Source organism: Phascolarctos cinereus, unplaced genomic scaffold (assembly GCF_003287225.1).
Source record: "Phascolarctos cinereus isolate Bilbo 61053 unplaced genomic scaffold, phaCin_HiC Scaffold_3;HRSCAF=262, whole genome shotgun sequence".
Lineage (NCBI taxonomy): Eukaryota > Metazoa > Chordata > Mammalia > Diprotodontia > Phascolarctidae > Phascolarctos > Phascolarctos cinereus.
The window spans coordinates 227,831,763-227,850,573 of NW_027555736.1; the positions used below are offsets into that span (position 1 = coordinate 227,831,763).

Sequence of the window (18,811 nt, forward strand, 5' to 3'; positions counted from 1 at the left end):
GAGAATCATTGAGTAAGGGAGCTATAGCTCTTGGGAAGAGAGGTCTCGTCCCCGGCATCAGGTTTCTTCCAGGTTTTAGAAGACCTTAACACCGGCAGACATAATATTATTGGTATAGATTTGGGGTCAACTGGTAAGAAGGTAGAGTTCCACATGCAGGTCTGACTAAATAGTTTTCTTTTCCTAAGTCTGAAGTATCAGAGCTTTTGATTTCAACTGGAACTGGAGGGTATATCTGTCTCTGAGCTTCGGATCCACTACTTCCCACTCTCTCTTCCCCCAGGATTACCTGCCTGGAGATCTAAGGACAGGAGAGGAGAGGAGAGGAGAGGTGAAGAGAGGAGAGGCAAATATAAATAATTTGAAAGTTTAGCTATCCAGAAATATCCCCTCTCTGTGTCTGAATCTAAATGGAGGACTCTTCCGCAGTTGTGGTCACCCCCCTCACCAGAAGGCACTGGGAAGTTCATCTATTAGAGTAGAGATAGCAAAGCAGAGATGTTCACATTTCTCTGCCTCTGGCCTAGAAAATTCCAAGACCTTTTAGAGGGAAACAATGATGAGTTTCAATTTCCCCTCTTGGCCAAGCAGAGAGACAAGAGACTTGTCTTGTGAAGTCATTTTATCTTTCTGGGCTTTGGTTCTTCATCTGTAAAATTAGGGAGTTGGACTAAATTATCCCTCCCAGATCTAAAATGTGATGAGGCTATTTCTCTAGATGACCAAGCATTAAGAACCGAGGCTTCAGGGAGGTTTGATCTTGAGCAACCTCTCTCTAATTCCATTGGTAACTTGTGTTTTGCCCTCAGCCGAGGAGTCTGTTTCTCACTATCTGGGAACATTTGATTTTAGCTTATTTCTGAGTCTCCCTTAGAGAATCTGAATCAGCTCGTCTATAAGTGGCCAAGACCACATTGCAGGCTTCAGACCCTAGTATGGATCTAAGTAACACAATTTCTGGCTTCCCCTAAGGTGAAGTTTGAGTATACAGTTCCTGGCCCTGGTCCTTGTCACGTAGCTAGAAGTCTCTGTAGGCTTAGAGTGACATGGCTGTAGGATGATCTCTGGTTTACACCCCTTGCCCTTGACACTCTTTCTTGGGCCTCGTCTGAGGTCCTGGTTAAAGGTCAAAGCTATTGGCTCACACCTGTTCTGTGCCCATGGGTTCATGATTCTGCTCCTGGGTCAGTTGGGGAATGAAGCTACTGGCTCACCCCTGTTTCAAAGTTCTTGTCCTTGTCACTTGCTTGTAGGCTGAATTCGTGCTCGAAAAATGACTCACCTTTGATTTCCTGATCATTGCTTGATCTGGCTCTTTTCTTAAATCTTTGTTGAAGTAATCATGGGAGACAGCTGGCTTGTACTGCTTCCTCTTATGCTAACATCTTTGCTGGTCTACCTCTTTCTTTCTCCCTTTTACTTTCTCCAGCCAGCACTGGTACTTTGGGCCCAGGGCATCATGGGAAAGCAACCTATACTTTGGGCAGAGAGCATTATGGAAAACTGAGTCTTTTCTTACTCTTCTTGTATACGTTAGCTGCATTATATGAGGAGAAAAGAAAGGAAAAGAAGGGAAGGGGAAAGGGAAGAGAAAGGAAATAGGGAAGGACAGTAGGGAAGGGAAGGGAAATAAGGAAGGACAATAGGGAAGGGAAGAGAAGGAAGGAAGAACCATAGGGAAGGGATATAGGCAAGGGAAGGGAAGAAATGGAATTGCATAGCATGGCATTTGATGTTGGAATTGAGCTGTTCCTTTGCTGACCAGAAGGCAGCTAACATTTCTACTACTGCCTAGCTTTACTCCAGCTTGTTTTCATCCTGGGAGGACAATGACCTTGAGTTTTACTACATACTGGGTGTTCTAATATAGTGGGAACAAACAAGCTGGTCCTTCCCAGCTGTGTCTACTTCCAGAAGGTCAATTCTAGTTTTTCCTGGAAATGGAATTGGTTGGGGCCCAGTAAAGGCTTAGCTCATTTAGACTGGTCAGCTGTCAGGCCACCGTTGGGAGGGACAAAAGGAACTCAGAGCTCATGTTTTCAGACAGGACAGGACAGAAGGTAGGGGTTAAACACTGCTTTCTCCCCTGTGTGTTAGACCCTACAACCCTCCTGTTTGCACATCTGGTCGATTGGCAAACATATGTTGCTCCCATAGTACTTGTCTTGGGAATAGCTGAAGCTACAATCTTCAGAGCTGGAGTTGACAACCCATAGAGGGAGTGACTGCAAAGGCCTTCTCACTCCCACCTGCAGGACAGAGCTATACCTCTCTTCTAGAATCAAAGGAAAGAAAATGTCAAAGGATTCATTCCTACCTTGTCTTTGATCTCTCTACCCACTTCAAGGTCAATCTCTTTTCATCTTGTCCTTGAAGGATCTGGATCATCTCATTCTCAAGACTGCCAGGAGTTTATCGTAATTTCAGGCATCTTCCCAGAGGATGCGAGTTTGTTCTAGGAGGTTCAAACTACAGCAAAGAGATTTCTAAGGCATGGTGTTAATGTTATGTTCTCTGGAGACAGTAGGCTGGCTATCATTTCATATTTCTACCATTACTTACTGGTACATACTGTATATAGGGACACTAGAGGAATAAGACTCATGAACCCTTGTTATCACTACCATGATAATAACAGAAGGGAAGGAGAAGAAAGACCAACACAACAGGTGCCTCAGATCTCCATATCTCCCAGCCTTTGGATCTCTTTGGCAGCATTCACCCATCCTCCACCTCCAAGCGAATGCTCTCTCCACACCTAATAACATGTTGGTTCATGTTACCCTCCAAGTAAAAGCCAATCTTTGCCTTCAACAAGAGAGCAATACCTTAGCAGCCTTCCTGCTCCCTGGCATCCCTAAATATTACTATGGATATGCTGGGGCAATCAACACCTTCCCCTTTCCCTCACTGAATAGTAGCATTTCTTCTCTCCCTCTCCCTTCTCTGAGGCTCACAGGTTTGCTGAAACCCAGAGCCTATAAAGTATACCGTTCCATACTAGACTTCTGTGTCTTGCTGGCTATCTGCACAGAGAATAAAAAAAGGGGGGGGCTTGATTAGAAACAACAACAGAAAGATGGGGTAGCTGAAAGCAACAAACTTAGTAGGGGCCATGACCCGAAATTATGTGTGTGTGTGTGTGTGTGCACGTGTGCACATGCACGTGAATGTATATGTGTATGTATATATGTATACCTATATGCTTACATATATATGTTTACTATTTCTTACATCACCATAGTAACCATAGTATTCCATCCTTCTCCCTCCCCAAGAACTATTCCATATGACAAATAACTTTTTCTTTGGGGTGGGGGAGAGGGAAAAAAGTCTGTATTTTTAAAAGGGGAAAAAAAGTTGAAAAAATGAGCAATTCCAGAATAAAAACTGGAAGGAACCTTGGAGATTATCTAATTCAGTCCTCCATTTGAAGGTGGGGAGACAGATCTAGAAAAGTAAGACTTAGGATTGGAATAGTTGAGGGTACATAGTGGAAGAGGAACAGAAACACACTGAGTGAGGGTTGTGGTTGGGGCTACAGATAGGATGAGATGAAAAGTAAACTTTCTATAGTACATTTTTCTGTACTTGTCTAATCTTTTTTTTTTTAAATCACATAATAGTAAGAGCAGAGGACCTGGGTTCAAATCCTGCATAGGTCTGACCATGTCACCACCCTCCTGATCCCCATTCTGTAAATTCCGATGGCTTCCTATTGCCTCCAGGATCAAATATAATCAAATCCTCTGTTTGGATTTTATACTGTTTCATAACCTGTCCCTTCCATACCTTTCCAATCTTTTTACATCTTACTCGCCTACAACTATCCTATGATCCTGCAACACTGAGCTCCTTACCAAGACATTCCTTCCGACAGTGCCATGCGTTTTCATTGGCTGTCGCCCAGGTCTGGAAGGCTTTCTTTCCTCAGTTCCACCTTCTGTCTTCCTTGACTTCAAGTTTCAGCTAAACGAACACGTCAAGAAGTCTTCCCAAGTCCTTCTTAATGCTTGTACGTTCTCTCCAAGATTACCTCCAATTTATCTGGCATATGTCTTGTTTTTACAAACTGTTTGCCTGTTATCTCACATATTAGATTGTGAGCTTATTGAGGGTAGGGACTTTTCTTGCCTTTTCTTATACCATTTGTGTTAAGCACAATGCCTGGCATACAATAGGTACTTAATAAATGCTTGTTGACTTGACAGGGACACTGCCTTTATGGGTGAGTCACTTAATATCCCTGGGCCTTAGTTTCTTTACCAGTAAAATGAAAGGATTGAATTAGATGGCTTTTTAGGTCCCTTCTAGCTTTAGTATTACAACCTCTAAGAAATATTTTGCATTTTATTTGTCTGTGTTTGTTTCTTACTCTTGGACTGGAAACTCTGTGAAAGAGCAATCATATTTTATCTATATGTTGTATCTCTCCTGTGTGCTCTGCATACAGCAGGTATTTAATAAATGTTCATTGAATTGCAAAGTAGGTATTTAATATATGTTTGTTGAATTGAAAAGAAAATTATTATGGTAAAAACTTTGGTTAGGATTGCCTTAAAGGTTATAATTAGGGTTTTGGTTATGATGAGGTTATAGCTATGGTTACAGTAAGACTGTGGTTAAGGGGAAGGTTTGCAATAAGATTAGGGTTTTGGTTATAGTTAAATTAGGTTTGTGGTTAAGGTAGAATTGGAGTTAAGGTTATGATTTGATTTAAAGTTCATTTAGTGTTGTATTAAAATTAGGGATGTGCTTTGGAAGAATTAGGACTTTGTTAAAATCATGCTGTGGCTATAATAAAACTAGGTTTAGGATTGGAGGTTGTATTGAGGAATGATTAAAGGATATGTTTAGGGTGGGGGTCACTTTAGGGCCTGTGTTCTTAATATTTTTTGTTTCATTGACACTTTGGGCACTCTGGGAAAGCCTATGGACCCCTTCTCAGAACCATGGTTTTAAATATGTAGAACAAAAGATGTAAGATTACAAAGGAGAACAACTATATTGAAACACAGTTAACAAAAAATTATTTTTAGAGTTCCTAGACCCCAGATCAAGGACCCCTGCCTTATGGGTGAGATTAGTGTTAGCGTATGATCAGAGCCTATGGCCAGAATAGAATCCTGCTCTAGAATGTTAAGACAGAAATGTAGCATTGCTTTTTTTGTTTCTAAACATTGATGTTTTTGTTGAAGGGCACTGAGAGGCCTCGGGGGTGTCATTAGAATACTAACATTGGCACATCTAACAAAAGCCAAAACCGTTCAAGTTTAAGACTGCACTTAACTTTTTTTTGTCTAACTGTTGATCTTAATCTGCTCAGATTTTTGTTGAAAAGAAAAAAAGAGGAGTGGAGTGGTAGTGAGAGGCCAGCAAGATGCAAAGGAAGTCAAAGTTATTTTTCTAATGCCTTTGAGCAAGTCCTGTCCAGTTTGGGCTGAGCTCAGTGTCAGCTCTCTGAACATAGCTCTTGGAGGTAGAGGTTGTCTGGGAGAGGCAGGAAAGAAGTGAGGAGATGTTTTTGGAAGAACAAGCCACAGAATCTGAACGGAGAGTTTTCTAACCGTTCTCTCTCTCTCTCTCTCTCTGACTCTCTCTCTCTCTCTCTCTCTCTCTGACTCTCTCTCTCTTTCTCTCTCTGACTCTCTGACTCTCTCTCTCTCTCTCTCTCTCTCTCTCTCTCTCTCTCTCTCTCTCTCTCTCTCTCTCTTTCTCTTTCTCACTCTTTGTGTATGTATACATACATATACACACACTATATATATTTATCTATTATAATTATTTTTGAACTATTCTCTAAAGCTCAAGATTTTAAAACTTTTATCAGTTACCTTAATTCTTGTCCATGGCACAAAGAAAATTTCTGATTAATGGGGCTCAATGGTTCCCCCTCACCCAGTTGTCCACACCTTAAATCTAGTATCAGTTAATTAGCATTACACCATCAGTAAGGTGCTTTGAGATCCTAAGATGAGAGACTATACTACAACTAAGTGTATTAGGAAAAACACTAATCCAAGCTTGAACAATCCTTGAAAATGAAAAGTGTTCTCCTGCCTCCTATTCCACTCCCTTCTAAATGAAAAAAAAAATCAGCTGAAATAATGTCTCAGCATTTTTCAAGAAATTACTCTTTGGATGGAACCAAAATGAAAAAAAAAAAGGACAGTCTCATGAGAAAGTTTTCTTGAAAAGCACTGGAAAGTAAAAGCAGACATAAAGTGATGGTCACAGTTATTACAAAGCAATGTGCTTTCCAAGCCTCAGTTTCCTTTTCTGTAAAATAGGGAAGCTGGACCAGATGATCTGTAAAGTCCTTTCTAATATTTGCATCGATCAGGTTGGCTAATGAGGCCTTTAAGAAGTATGTGTGTGTGTGTGTGTGTGTGTGTGTGTGTGTGTGTGTGTGTGTGTCTGTCTTCAGATGACATAGTTCAAATTGCTAAATGATTTCCAATAATGAAATGTGAAAACACATAGTTCCTTTGTTAGCTACATAGCTGTGGTTTTGTGTTAGTGATTCATTGTGGAAGTGAGTAGCTGTTATAGGCATTCTGTGGGTTTTTTTATTTTTCCTTAAAAAAAATTATTTATAAAAGGTATAAAATTCAAGGAAGTTGAATATTTTAGAAAAGAAAAAAAATCCTACTGCTTGCAAAACGAAGGCTACAAATCAAAGTCTTCAGCGCTTGCCCCATCTCTGGTCCCCTCAGCTTGTCTGGGATGCATAAGCATTCTCTTCTCCTGCCTCTGGATCACTTGCCTGGTCTGGCTAGAGACATGTAGTACGCATGAGAGGCGTCAGCACTCTCTGATGTGAGTCTCAACGCTGAGATTCACTCGAATGGCCTTCTTTTTGACAGACATAGTGTCTTGAAGACTCAGTGTTCCTGAGGTCCTGACAAGCTGCCCAGCAGGGCCTCCCCCTTGGGAAATAGGTAGGGAGGAGAAGCTTCTATAGCTCTTTCTGAAGTTAAAACGGGAGGACCCTCAGAACCCAGTCAGGTTTAATCTTTGAGAAGCAAAGTAGGCTGGTAGAAAGGGCTCTTCACTGGATGCCAGAATCCCTGGGCTCCAGTCCCTGGTTCGTAAATGTGCTAGCATTTTGGATTTGGACTTAACTTCCCTGTGCCTCAGGATTGTAGATTTGGAGCCGAACAGAACCTGTGAAATCATTTAGTCCAACCCTCTCTTTTTCAAAATCAAAATTTTTATTTATAGCTTCTCTTTTTTCATCAATTAAATTCCTTTCTGGGAAATTTCCTCCAGCTGTGTCATCCTGGCCTCTGAGAGCTGATTGTTAAATTTTCAGCTGGAGCATTTAGAAATCTGCAAATGCTACAAATCGGAGCTTGATTTACGGTTCTGTTGATAGTCAAAACAAGTTAATTTTTGTTTAATGATACGTATTTGTTACAAGTTCTTTTTTCCTTTTAAATTCAAGAGATATTGGAGGGAGAAAAACAAATGCTTACTAATTTAAAAAGAAATGAAAAAGAAAAATTTTCAAAAGAAAGGAAAAGTGATTTTGTAGGAAATTTGAGAAAGCGATGGAGAATTGTGAAGCCCTTAGCACGGTGACTGGCATGTAGTAAATGTTAGTGATAATAATGATGATGGAAAAATGTTAATAACTCAAATTAAACTTAAAAGTGTGTCCTGTGTTAGGGGCAGGTAGGTGGCATAGTGGATAGAGTAACCAGCCCTGTAGTCAGGAGGACCTGAGTTCAAATCTGGCCTCAGACACATAACATTTACTAGCTGTGTGACTCTGGGCAAGTCACTTAACCCCAACTGCCTCATCAAAAAACAACAACAACAACAACAATAACAAAGTATGTCCCAGCCAGTTGTTGAACATTTACCAGCACATCCCTGCCTGTCTGTTTTCCTCCCTCCTCCCAGAGAGTCAACCCCTGTCAGCCCTCCCTCACTTAAATCTGATTCATTTGCATGTCATGGTATCACCTCCCTGATGTCATGGTCCTCTTTGAGAATGAAGGACAAACGACAACATCGAGTGTGAAAAGGAATTTTTTACAGATGAGGAAACTGAGGCCCAGAGAGGTTGTGACTTGCCCAAGGTCATATGGGCAGTAAGTGGTAGAGCTAGTATTTGAAGTCCAGGTCCTCTGAATCCAAGTATATCGCTCTTTCCATAACTTTCTCATCTACCAAATGATACTTTTCAGAGTTGTGAAGATCAGACAATGTATATCAAGTGCTTTGTAAACCTTATAATGCTATGTAAACCTAGGTTGGAAGAATTATTCTCCTGGGCTGGGAAGGGGGGAATCATTGACTAGAAACTCTACCTAGTGGCCTGGCAGTATGGGACTTGGCCTAATCTGCGCTCATTGCCAGGGGGCCATCTCCAGTTGTCCTGAACTATGTTTGGCCGCTGGACTCAGATGGCTCTGGAGGAGAAAATGAGGCTGGTGATTTTGTACAGCCTTGCCTCACTCAAATCCAATCATTTGCAAGTGATGGCATCACCTCCCTGATGTCATGAAAAACTCACCATCACAATCTCATTGCCAATCAATCAGTCAAGCATTTATTAATCACTGGCTTTATGCTCGGCCCCTGGGAATAGAAGAATAATCCCTTGACCTTAAGGAGCTTATATTAGGAGAAATAACGTATGTGCATAAAAGTAAAAATTTATGCAAAGTAAGTACAAGTAATTTCAGGGACCAAGACATCATTAGCCAGGAGAATTGAGGAAGGCTTCATGTCTGGGCAGGGACTTGTTTCTTTTTGTCTGTATGCCTGGCACACAGTTGGGCTTAATCCAGTATATGTCTGATTGATTAATGTAGGTGGTGGCCCTTGGCCTGGGCTTCGAAGGAAGCTAAGGATTCTAAGAGAAAGAGGTGAGGAAGGAGGGAATTCTAGTCGTGGTGACAGCCTGCACAGAGGCATTCAGCCAAGCGGAAGCAGAAAGGCAGGCAAAGTCATCAGCTAACTGGGTCTATATTCGACTTCTAGTAGACAATCGGTCGACTTTTAGTAGACCGTGGAGCCTAATGTCTAGACTTCTCATTGCATGATGGAGTTTGGTGGTAATGGGTGGTGGCTTTTGGTTTAGAGCTACCAGAACATCACTGTTGCTGAGAAGGCTAAGGCAGTGAGACTATTGGTCTCTGGGGCCTGTCTTGGTCAGAGTGACTCTCCCTGTGTCCCACCCAGTAACATGGTAGAGGAAGAATTTGATGAAACTCAATAAAGCATTTATCAGTGAACAACTCCCTCCTCAGCTCTAACCTCTGCCCCTCCCAGCCTTTTTTCCTTGACATACTTCATCAGAACTCCTGATGTTCAAAGGAATCTCATGATCTCGTGGTGTGTGTGTGTGTGTGTGTGTGTGTGTGTTTGTGTGTGTGTGTGTGTGGGTGGGTGGGTGTGGGTGTGAGATTTCAAATGCCATCCCCTCCAAATTTTCTACAAAATCAGTTACTTCCTTTCTTTCAAATTTTTCTCTCTTTTGTTTCTTTTTAAATTAACAAGCATTTATTTTTTTTCTTCCTCCCATCTCTCTTGAATTCAAAAGGAAAAACAAAACCTTTGCAACAAATATACATAAATAGGGAAAACAAATTCTCATAGCATCTATGACCAAAAACCCATCTTCCTTTCCATCACAAAGACATTCTTTTCTTTGGCATGGGAGTCACAGCATCAAAGTTTTTTGGAATTAGAAGAGATTGGAGAGACCACCTAAACAAACTCATTTTACAAAGAACAGTCCATTCTTTGGCATCGCTTAATGAGGATTTCCAAGGCCCTAGTCACTGGCTCCCTCCTCTTCTCCTCTCATTCTCTCTCTCTCCCACCCTCTCAACACCAACACACATTTTGAAAAAGGCATAGTTCTGGATAATAGCCCCATGTTGAATTTCCAACCACAAAGGATTATCTTCCTGCCCTGGAGGGAGAGCATTCAGGCTGTCAAGGCCCTTGCCAGTGCTTGGGTGCGTCTCTGGCTGTGTTCCTTGTCCACTTTTTTCTGTGCCAGGCTCGTCTAGGCAGGTACCAGCAGCAGGGCAAACACATCTAGGGATTGTGCTGCTGTTTTTTCTGTAGTCCTTTCTTGGGCAAAACGGGAACAGCTCTAATAGTGGTTTTGCCATGAGCTTAAAGAATGTACCTAATGGGCACTAAGGGAAGCACTCTGCCCACGTCAGGGTGGGTATGACGGGGACTGAAGAGGCACTTATGTGATGGCGGGATGGGTTTCAATGGGCCTTCATAAGATGAGGATTGTTGGAGCTGAGCCTACCTTAAGTTCCATCTCCTCTAAGAAACCTTCCCCAAAGCCTACAATGACTCCTCTCTTCTCTAGATTCTTATAGCATTCATTGTCTGGATTGTTTGACCCTTAGCAGATGTTACTTGTATTGATGGTTACTTTTTCTATGTGACAGAGTTGATTTGAGAACCTCAGGTTTACTAGGCTGGGCACCTTCCATAGAACTGGACATGTACCCTGTCTAGTTACTAGACACAATCTGGGAGCCCGTAGAAGCTGGCTTCAGCACTCACTTGTCTCTCCTCATTTTATGTGTATCCTACTCAACCTTCAGAGGCCAGTTAAAGTCCCAGTCCCCTCAATGAAGAACCTCTCTTCATACTTTAGTCCACAGATTCTTAACCCGAATCTGTGAACTTGGTTTAAATTTTTTTTTTTATAATTGCATTTCTGTATAATTGGTTTCCCTTGTAACTCAATGTGTTTTATTTTATGCATTTAAAAACATGATTCCGAAAAGGGATCCCCATAGGCTTCATCAGACTGTCAAAGGTATACAGAAAAGGTTAAATACCCTTTCTTTAGCCCATCATGACCTCTCTCATTCAATAAACCCATACTGCTTATATAATATTTATTCATATAGTTCCTTGTGATAGCTGTGGTGCAGAAACGCAAAACTACTTTCATTTAGCATGCTTACGTGCATGTTTCATGAGCTCTTTGGGAACAGGAACCAACCATATCTTAAAGAACTTTGCATCCCCCCTTGATGGCTAGCATAGTGCTATCATCAGGAAACACTCAATAATGATAATAGGTCACAGAGACAGCACTAGAGCTTTGGTCTTCTTAATATCTGGTGCTCCTATCTTTATACAGCATACGCCTCTGTCTAATACCTCACATTTGGACAGTGTTATGAGGTCTATAATATACTTTTCTCACAAGTATTCATATTCCCATTTTACAGATGAGAAAACTGAGACTCCACCCAAGAAGTAAAGTGATTTACCCTAGGGCCTGTAGCTAGCAAGTGCTGAGGCCATACCAGTTCAGTGCACTTTCCACTGCCAAATTGTCTCTCAGTAAATATATGCTGAGAACACTGGCCCTGGAGTCAGGAGGACCTGAGTTCAAATCCAGCCTCAGACACATAACAATAGCTGTGTGACCCTGGGCAAGTCACTCAACCCCATTGCCTAACCCCCCCTCTAGATGGCCTCTTGATTGAATGCAGAGTGAGTGTGAGTGAGTGAGTGTATGTGTGTGTGTGTGTGTGTGTGTGTGTGTGTGTGTATGTGTGTCTGCTTCTGTGTCTGTGTGTATGTATCATTCAGTTTCAAGGAGATAGTATGATTTCCTTAAAGCTCTGGATAGCTTGACTTGCCATTAACACAATCTTCCAAGTTTCCTTATCTTAGTTTCTCTTAGGGCAGCCAGGTGGTGTAGTAGATAGAGAGCCAGGCCTGGAGTCATGAAGACTCATCTTTATGAGTTCAAATCTGGCCTCAGACATTTACTAGGTGTGTGACCCTGAGCAAGTCCCTTAACCCTGTTTGCCTCAGTTTCCTCATCTGTAAAATGAGATGCAGAAGGAAATGGCAAACCACTCCGGTATCTTTACCAAGAAAATCCCAAATGGGGTCATGAAGATTGAGACATGATTGAAAACGACTGAAGAACAAAAACTTAATTTCTCATTGGTAAAAAGAGGGATTGGCTAGATTGGGTGTCTTTAAATTTTTCAAATCATGCTCTCCTTTGGCAGGCTGGTGAAGCCCATGGACTCCTTGTCAGAATAGTGTTTTAAATGCATAAAAATAAAATTCATTGAATTACAAAAGAAACCTATTATATTGAAATAGAGTTAAGAATCACTAGATTGGATAATAACGATAACTGACATTTATAAAGTGCTTTGCACACATGACCTCAGGAAATTGAGGCTCAGAGAGGTTGATTTGCTTATGCTAACACATCTAGTCATCCAGGGTATAGGTACAATACTCTACCCACACTACCACAGAGCTCTGACATCCTTTGTAGCTCTGGCATTTTATGATTATGGGAATTAATTAAATATTTATTTATTTGCTTGGATATTTGCATATTTATTTATTGCATTTATTCAATGTCAGCCATGTGCCCAGCACTATATAGGCAGTTTGAGGACACACAAAAAGTATAAGACACTTTCCCTTCCCTGCTGTGGGACTCACTGTGTCCTCCATAAATGAAATAAAGACAACTCATTTTGTCCTCTTTGTATTTCCTTTGGGGAGTGGCATGAACTTGCCTGGTAATGTCTCTAAACGTCTTGAAGGAAAAGGTTCCCTGTAAGAAGACAGAGAGATGAGTGGAGTCCATTTCCCTTAAAGAGTCCACCTCAGCAGTTTGGTATCTGAGAAATGAGGGAACCTCCCTCCTCTGTCCTCCCCTCGCCCATCACTGAGTCCCCTAGTGCTGCAGTGATGGCTACTGGTTCCAAGGTTCTCATTCCCCGAGTCCCCTCTACTGAATAAAGTCAATGCAGATTGAGTGACTCCAAGAGGGTGGGAAACTTTGACAGTGGATGAGATACCCAAATGAATGGGGAATAGTGTGTGTGTGTGTGTGTGTGTGTGTGTGTGTGTGTGTGAGTGAGAGAGAGAAAGAGAGAGAGAGAGAGAGAGAGAGAGAGAGAGAGAGAGAGAGAGAGAGAGAGAGGAGAGAGAGAGAGAGTTCAAACTTAGAGTGAGGGTTGTGTGGTGATGGAACTGGAGTAACCTCCGGAGACACCTCCAGTTGTATCTGGGCCAAAGAGAAGTCCGCTTTGGTTTTTGCTCTCAGAATTGGGTCTCAGAGTGTAGGGGCCCTGTCCAGACAGCTTTGTATTAGGTGGCTGTGCCCTGCAGACCTTTCCTCTTAGTCTGAATGACTCTCCCTGGGCGCCCACAAGGAACTCATTTCTTCTTCTTTCCCCCTTACCACTCATACTTCTTCCCTGTTAATCTGCAAGGACAGTTGCAATTTATAGGGATCTTGAGTTCTCTCTAGGGCACCCCTCCCTTCCCAGATCAGGGAAAATTTGTGGCCCAGAGAGTTCCTTTACTGAATCCTTGAAGAAAGGTTCCTGGGCTGGGTTAGAGCTCAGGGCTGTCCGTAGTTCTGGGGTGTGGCTGTGGAAGGAGTGAAGAGCACTGGAGGAGCTGAGTTAGAGAATATGACTCATGCAGATTCCTGGTGGGGCAGGGCCGGACAGGCTAGGTTATGATCAGGAAGCGGAGGAGATTGTGGGGAGCAGCAGCAGCCTACATGCTGGGGAGGCTTTGCTAAGGCGCTAGGGTGGTGTGTCACAGTGGACAGGGCACTAGACTTAGAGACCTGAGGCCTCAGTCTGAATCTTAGTTCAGCTACTTGTGGGGCCTTGAGCAACTTTCTGGCCCTTAGCTTCCACATCTGTAAAATGGGTATAAAAGTGTGTGCTGTGAATGCTTCAGGTTTTGTTTTGTTTTGTTTTTCACCTGGCCTGGGATTTCATTGGTACAGGGAATTCCTAATGAGGAAATTCTCTACCAATGTAAATCTATAACTTAAAGCTTGGGGAATGAAGAGGTAGAAGAGCTTGCAATCAATACGCATGAGACAAGATTCAAACTCAGGTCTTTTTGACTTTCAAGCGTGCTCTATATCCCCTACATCATTCAACCTGTTATAAGAGTCAAATCAAAGAATGGGGGTAAGGAATTACTGTTAGTCTGCTCTCTGAGAAGCCAGTTCAGAGCCAGTCTAAGTTGGCAAGGCAGCAAAAATTAACTAAGTCCCTACTGGGTTCAAGGGAAGTATATTACGTACACTGACCTCAGAGCTGCAGTGCTCTGATGTAGGGCTATTCTGCAGGGATATGCTGAGCCCTTTACTGTCCCAACCCTGGCTCTGAGATAGGGATGGGGAGTAAGCATTGGCAATGGAGGGACCTAAGTATTGCAGAAGGTATGGGGAGAATTAAGAGCATGGTCCTGTCCCCACCTCAGGACTCTGTCAGCCAGCAATGATATGCTAATCAGACAGAGACAGGTTGGAATTAATTTTTTGACCCTGGCTGAGCTAGGAGTTAAGAACGTACCATGTGAAGGAACTTCCTGGAATGAGGGTTGGGAGGTGGGGAGGGGCTGAGCCTTTACTTGGCACAGAGCAACCCAGGACTTATTCTGAGGGGCTCCTTTCCTAAACAGAAGAGCCCTGGTGTGAGGATAGGCCCAAACATGGGCAGGTAGGTGGTGCAATGGATAGAGCGCCACTGGGCCTGGAGGTAGGAAGACCTGAGTTCAAATCTGGCTTCAGACACTTAGTAGCTGTGTGACCCTGGGTAAGTCACTTAACCTTGCTTGCCTCCACTTCTCATCTGTAAAACGAACCGGAGAAGGAAATGGAAAACCACTCCAGTATCTCTGCCAAGAAAACCCCACATGGGGTCACAAAGAGTTGGACATAACCGAAACGACCAAACAGCCACAGCAATAAGAATCAGAGATCCAGGTATGAGAGTTGCTTCGCGGTGGAATCAAGCAAGTCTGGCCTTTGTCAGAGAAGGTAGAGAAATGGGCAGTCACCTAGTAAGCATTTATTGCGTGCCTTCTGTGTGCCAGGCACTGTGCTAAGCGCTGAGGATACAAAGAAAGGCAAAAGACATTTGCTGCCCTCAAGTAGCTCATGGTCTGATGGAGATAATCTGCTAACAGCTCTGTGCAAACAAGCCATATATAAGATGAATTGGGAAGATTTCCCTGTACTCAAATATCTGCCTCCACTAATGCCTAAACGTTTATCATTAGTCAATCGACAAACATTTATTAAGTGCCTACTATGTGCCAGGCTTTAATGCTAAGCGCAAAGCTTAATTAAGCTAAATTAGCAATTCTTTTTTTTTATGTTAAGCAAATTCTCTCAATTTTCTATTTTTAAAGGTGAATGCTTAATGCATTTTCGGGGGGGTTTCTTATTCGTAATATTTTATTTTTTCTCAGTTACATGTAAATTAATGCACTGTTTGGAGCAGCAAATAACTGGAAACAAAATAGGTATCCATGGATTGGGAAGTAAATAAATAAATTATGGGGCATGAATACAATGAAATGTGATTGCACCATAAAAAACAATGACGATTAAGAATATAAGGAAGCATGGAAAGACTTATCGAAGCGATGAAACGATGCACACAATGATTTGGACAACGTAAACGAGAACAATAAAAAAATCAAAAGTGAACATTGTATAATTATGATGGCCAAGCCTGGCCCCAAAGACGAGATAGGAGAGTGTACTTCCCTATCTTCTTTGCCCAAGTGGGGGACTATGTGCGTAGAATACTGCATACACTGTGAGACCAGATCGATTTGTCGGTTTTGCAGAACTGATTTTTTTCCTCTTTCTTTTTTCCCCGTTACGTAGGACAGCTCTCTGGCGGGATGGGAAGAGGGCTAGATTTGGAAAAGAAGGCAACATAAAAACAAAAGATATCAATAAAAAATATTCTAACGGTAGATACGGGGGGCAGGGGATAACCCAGTCAGTCCATAATTACTTAACACAGGGACTGGCAGCTCACAGCGTGTACGTCAAATGTGGTCTGTGGGATGATCTTTCGTGGCATGGCCAGGGCCAGCCTCCGGCAACATTATGAAACAGGCTGAGTTTGTCTTGGAAATTCTTTTGCCTTGTCTCTCAGCTTCCCTTTTCCTCCCTCCCAGCATGCTCCAAGATTTCTCTTGCTCTATCTCCCTTGGTTCGTATTGTGTGTATGCCATTCTTCCTCTGGTGAATCTCAAGGCATCCTGAATTAAAATACATCAGCATGTTAACTGGGAAGAAGGAGATGTGCCTCCTTTTCTCCCCCCTTGTACCATGCTTTTTTTTTTTCTTTGTGGTTGTACTGACCTTTGCTTGGGTGGATCCCTTTTTGGGAGGTTTTGAGGAGGATTCTCTCTAAGCAGAGAACCTTGGCCAGACAGTCACACTGCAGCGGCTTCTCCCCAGGGTGGGGGGAAGGGGAGAGGGCTCCCATCTCTCCTGCAGAGAGTCCCTACCTCTTTACCCCAACCACAGCAGAAGGAATAAAATGCCTTGGTTTATCCGTTCTGAAAGAAGTGCTAGGGCAAAGCACCTTGGCTGTAACCTGAATGAGTATTAGTTTCCTTTCCTCCCCAGGAGGCAACATGAAGAGGGGTTGGGGAAGAGAGTGGGAGACCAGTGCTAAAGGAGAGGCAGAAGGTTCTGAAGTGCTCCATTGTCCAGTTTTGTTCTAGCCCTAGGCAGGAAACAGTGTGGAGCAGGGGAAAGAGGGTTGGGTTTGGAGTCAGGGGACCTGAGTTTGAATCCTGACTCTGTTGTGTACTTGTGATTGTGTATAAGTCATTTAACCTTCCTGGGCCTCAGTCTCCCCAACTGTAGAATGATGAGAGGATTGGATGAGATGATTTCTGGGGCCTCTTTCCAGCTCTGAATCTATGGTCCTGTAGCCACAGTGGAAAGATTGCTAGTTCTAAAGACAGAGACTGTTATTTGTTGTTTACTCCTTTCAGTCATGTTCAACCTTCGTGACCCCATTTGGGATGTTCTTGGCAAAGATACTGGAGTAGTTTGCCATTTCCTTCTCCAGCTCATTTTACAGATGAGGAAATTGAGGCAAACAGGGTTAAATGACAGCTAGGACCCTGCCTCTGAGGCTCACTAGCTACGTTCCCTTGGGGAGAGTCACTTAATTTCTCTAGGTCTCACTTAACTTACCCGTAAAAAGAGAGGGGTGAACTAGACTTTTGAGGTTGTTCACAGCTCTGGCTCTAGGAACCTGACTCCTTGGGGGAGAAGGGTCAGGCAACTTCCAGCTCCTCTTATAGGCACCAGGAAGCCAAAGTCCCTGGAGCCTGTGATTGCCATGTGCAGGATGCCTCAGAGATGACCTTGGTCCCAGAGTCACCTCAGCATTTTCCGCAGGCTCGGTCACCCCCCCCCCCCCGAGGTTAGCCCCACTCTGTAGTCCCTGGATTGTGTGCCTTTCACCTATAACTCCTCGCTGGGGTAGAGAGTCTCACCCACTAGGGGCACAGAAGATCCCCTCCCTTGTTCCTCTGCCCCGGGAGGCCAGCAGTTCAGGGCTGGGGGCCAGGGCTGTCTAGACATGTGCTCAGCTTCCTACTCTCCAAGCAGGACTGTCTGAGCCGCTGACAACAATATCTCAGGCTGGGGGGACTTGGCAGCCAAGAACTCCTGCAACCATTCTGACCCACACTCTGGGCCCCAGGTGTGAGAGCCCATCTGGCAAGACTGAGAGAAGTGAGAGAACCCAGGGTCTGGGAGGGCTTCCTCCCAGCACCCTGTGTCTGGCTTCAGCTCTGCCAGATGCACAGCAGTCGTCTGGCAGGCAAGTCTGGGGGACATAAAACCTGGAGCAGAGCTGCTGGAGAGAGATAAGCTCCTTGTAGCTAGGAAGGAACAACTCCCAACTCCTTTACCCTGAAGCTCAGGCACTGAAGAATGGTTAATGGCAGTATGGGCATCCCTGGGTGGGCAGCTAATTCATTAATGGTGAGATCACCAATGACTCAGTTTATGTCCTTGTTTTTTAATTTAAACAATTATAGATAAATAAAGCATTTATTAAACATATAACACGTACCTGGCACTGTGCTAAGCACTAAGAATACAAATAGAAATAAGCAAAACAGATTCTGCCCTCAAGGAGCTTACATTTTAATGAAGGAAGGAAGACATCACATAAAGGTGTGCAGGAAAGGAGGGGAGGACATGATGAGGATATGGCTAGGAAATGGCATGGAGGTTATCTTTTCTTATTACACCATTTCCATTTGCAAATATATCCTCCCTGCTTTATCCAGAGAACCATCCCCAACCAAAGAACAAAAGAATAAGACAAAGATTAAAAAAGAAAGAGAAAAAGAGCAGTTCAACAAAACAAACCCACACATCAACCATGTCTGACAGTCGATGCACTATTCCACATCCATAGTCCTCCAAAGCAGGGAAGTGGGGGTGTGTTATCCCATCATCTCTCCTTTAGGACCAAGTTTGGTCATTATAATAACACAGTGCTCAGTTTCGTTTTTTCATTCTTTTCAGTTATCTTGTTTGTAATTATTTTGTGTATTATTTTCAGGTTTACATGTCATTTTCATTTGGCCTTGATGCAGACATCATTCTATGAAGCTGGGAATTACTTCCTTCCCAGTTGGGTCAAAATGCCATAGACTCTTGAGCTCTAATGGGATCTGGTTAGGTCACCCAGTCCTTAGGAGTCAAACTGAAGACCAATGGGCCTGCAGGTTTCCTGAGTTTGACATCATGGATCTAGTCCATCTTTCTGTCTTTGGTAGGACTATCCCCCCCCAACTTTTAAAGACTTCTACAGAAGACACTTTTGAGACCTACTATAATTTACTGTTTCTTACTGTCTAAACTGGGCAGCTAGGTGGTGTAGTGGATAGAGTGCTGGGCATGGAGTCAGGAAGTTCAAATCCGGCCTCCAAGCCTAGGAAAGTTACTGCTTGCCTCAGTTTC

At 43.1% G+C, this 18,811-nt stretch overlaps 1 protein-coding gene across 1 annotated transcript in view; it reads left to right on the plus strand.

Annotated features, from left to right (window-relative positions):
- LTBP2 (latent transforming growth factor beta binding protein 2) overlaps positions 1 to 18,811 on the plus strand; it is a 191,518-nt gene that overhangs the window by 41,623 nt on the left and 131,084 nt on the right.